The 3,416-nt window shown below is 35.0% G+C and overlaps 1 long non-coding RNA gene across 1 annotated transcript; it reads right to left on the bottom strand.

Annotated features, from left to right (window-relative positions):
* Positions 1-212: 212 nt before the first annotated feature.
* LOC111374211 lies at positions 213-2,570 on the bottom strand. Its single transcript, XR_002699094.1, has 2 exons — positions 1,200-2,570; positions 213-689 (listed from the first exon to the last, which is right to left on the bottom strand). It is a non-coding gene; the product is annotated as an uncharacterized LOC111374211 (long non-coding RNA).
* Between the last annotated feature and the right edge of the window lie 846 nt (positions 2,571-3,416).

Raw genomic sequence — 3,416 nt, 5'->3', positions numbered from 1 at the left:
GACAAGCTAATCTACTCAAAACTAAAAGAAAAGAGAAATATGAAAGACAAAATAGTGGAGGATATGATATGTTTAACATATTGGCCTAAAACTGCTAATAATTGTCAAGATGATCCGAGCTTCAGAGAGAGCAAAATTTTCTCTTCATTCAAGTGTGAAATTACGAGAGAAGGTAGGAATTACGATGTGCATTCTTATGCATATGATAGATATTTCTATACAACATCAGTAGATTGTGATTATATCAGTAGAAATGACACGAAATCCCAGCCTTTCCTCCACTATCACATCTCTTGGATTTAGCCCTCTGAACTTACAAGATATAGAAACAAAAAGAACCTACCTCTATACTAAATGGAGGAAAATTCAGTAGCTGCAGATTTGTATGGGAAACCACTTTCACAAGAAGGTTCGAAAAACCACCGGAGCAGTGGACAAACTAATACCAGAAGCTTTCTGAGTAGCTTATTGAGTTTTTCATATTGTTTCTCTATCTTTTGAACCTAGCAACAATGAACAAGAGGAAAGTGAAACTTTAAATTGAACAAAATAAACTAAAGACCACTCCTCCTCTGATGCACACTTTGTTAAAGAAATTGTCCAGGCTTAGTTATCCTGAATTCGTTGGTCCCTTCATTCCCATTTCAATGTCCATTTCTGGAAGATCTATCCCCAAGATCGCAAATGAACTGTGAAAAAAGAGCACATAAGAGAAGGAAACAATTTAGCCTTCTAGATAGCAAACCAGCTAAGCAAACATACCAGCTAAGCAAACATGCCAAGAGAAACACTTATTTGAAACATTTAGAAACCAAGAAAGAAAAGTTGCCCTTTACATCTGCAGATTATAAACTATGTACTGATGTGCTTGAGGAGAGATCTCAAATTCAATCTTTTCCAGGATTCGATAAGTAGAAAGGTAAATGATTTACCCCTAAAAGTTAAAGAAGAGTTGAATAGAAATATAATGCCAATAAGAATGATACAGATGCAACCTGACTCTTTAACAGTTGTGGCATTATCGATTTAAATTTTATTTTTGTCTCTAAAATTATATAAATAAAATAAATATAGAAGATTGCCTAACATGATGATATGACATCTAAAATCACTTCTTGAACTTCACAATCTCAGTTTGTTGAACGAAATATTAATGCAGAGGATGAAGTCACCAAAATAGATAGATAAATGGAATGTACATGGATGGTAGCAATTGACAGCAAAGAAAGTGGAACCAGAAAAGAAAATCCAGTAGTTGTAAGGCAGACAATGTGAGAGAAAGCAAATCGTGGATAAGAGTTGGTTTCATTTGGAACTTATGTTAGGTCATGCGATACTGGCTATTTTACCTGGTTTCCTTGGAAAGAGTATCGTGTACCCCTACGTCTTCTCTACCTACCTACTTGTGTCTTTAATACTCTTTTGTTTAAGCCTCGAAGAATAAGGAAGCCCAATTCGAAATATTTGGCTATGTTAACCGTAGAACCAGGAGCGCTGATTCAAAAGCTGCTGGAAGTTAGAACTCGAAATATCTGGTCTGTTCCTCATCTTCCGGCCCAAGTGAAGGAGAACGTGGCTTGAGTTCAAGTGGGAGTTTGTTTAGGAGTCTAAGCTATAAATAAGTCCTTGGACAGTAGAGTAGGCATTGAATTTGAATTGATGGCAATCGTGGTTTGTCTCCGGCCTAAATTGGAAAATTTCTATTCCAATTCACTATTTACAACTTGTTTCATTTGTTGTGCTCCAACAAGGTCCTTTACGTAAAGTTCATTTTTGGGTTGTCAATTTTCAGAATGTTTAGATGGAAAGTAGCAATCAAACTTGTCAATAGGAAAATAGCTAGTAATATTTTTGTCGTGTGCCTGAAATAGGTTCTCCAAGTATATACAAAGATTTGGGGATTATTATGTTCACAAAATTATGTGAAATGTTTATGCTGTAATCATTCTGACATGGATTTTAGCAGGACTCTCTGGTTTGACATTTTGCTTTAAACTCCAAGATAATGGAAACTGAATGATATCTTTCCATTCCCAATCCAACATCTTACACAGCCCAATAATGACAACACATTTAAGGAATATACGAACTATTTGCATAACAATTTTAACTAAAAGAGGCTGAATCAAACATATGGAGCAAAAAAATTGGAATACAAATGGGATTATAATGATCACCTTCAAAACTTAATTAAACATCAACTTGACAGCATCATTACAAAAAGATAAAAAAGAAACATTGATAAGAAATTGTTAAAATGATGATTCTCTGATATACTTGATGTTTGAACACAACATGCTTACACGATGGGTGTTTCAGAAGATTCTCATTGTTGGTTTAACATCAATCTTGACATGGAGTACCTATTAAAGCAAGAGAAAGGACATTACATAGCAGAAATAGAGAGAAACAAGACCAAAATAAAGATCAAATTAATTAATGAATATAAGTATCCATTCTACTAATTCTTTTACCATATTACGACTTTTGCTTTATGTTATGGGGACATTCCAAAGTAAAAGTTACAGAATAAAAATGTATTGTCGTACAATTATACAGTAACAGAATATTAGTAATGTTGGATATTGGTTAAATAAATCGAGAATTGAAAATCAATTAAAGTTCGTATCGACTTCGGCCAAATACTCAAAAGCTCGACTCAATCCGTTTAGGCAAAATTGTTTGCCACTTCGTCGCTTCGGGGCGCACAAACGGGGATCGACCTGACCGAAGAGAATTTTGATTTCTCTGCATGTATTGAAGGGTATATTTGTCATTTCGAAAACCAACATCGGATGAATGAGAAATTACGAAAAAGACCTCAACCATTAGTGAATAGACACCTTTTCATAAAGGTGCATTGTTTGGAAAGGGTGCATGGTTTGGCCTCAACCATTTCGTCCACACCCTTTTATGGTCTATAAATAGGACCCTTTGGGTGTCCTATTCCACACAGTTTGATATTCAAAAACGTCTCTCATCCTCTCTTCTATCCAAAATCAAAATCATTTCATTTATTTTGATTTTCTTTCATTTCATCTTTGGAGTACATAAGCCTACATTTGGTTCGTTGTACTTGTGTTTTGGAGTGCTACAAACACAAGTGTAGCCGTTGTATCTTGGGAGTCGATTGCCGAAATTCGTAGGCACCGTTGCGGGGCAAATTCGACTTAAGGACAAAGAGTCCAACTCTTGCCTCGGCTTTGTCACCATCATTATACTTATTTCGGCGTCACTATTCACAAAATTCTTCCAACAATCTTAAGTCGAATACCTATATATATTTTGTGAAAGTGACATTCTTGTTTGGTTAAACTTGTTAAGTTTAACTTTTTCTTCACTTCTATTTTTGGTTGATCTTCTGTTTTACGTAAACAGAAATGAATACGGTTCTTAATACCGATACTACTTCGAAT

Source organism: Olea europaea, unplaced genomic scaffold (assembly GCF_002742605.1).
Source record: "Olea europaea var. sylvestris unplaced genomic scaffold, O_europaea_v1 scaffold12173, whole genome shotgun sequence".
Classification (NCBI taxonomy): domain Eukaryota; kingdom Viridiplantae; phylum Streptophyta; class Magnoliopsida; order Lamiales; family Oleaceae; genus Olea; species Olea europaea.
Note: the sequence above shows the minus strand (reverse complement) of the source record. Positions and strands in the feature narration are given on the sequence as shown.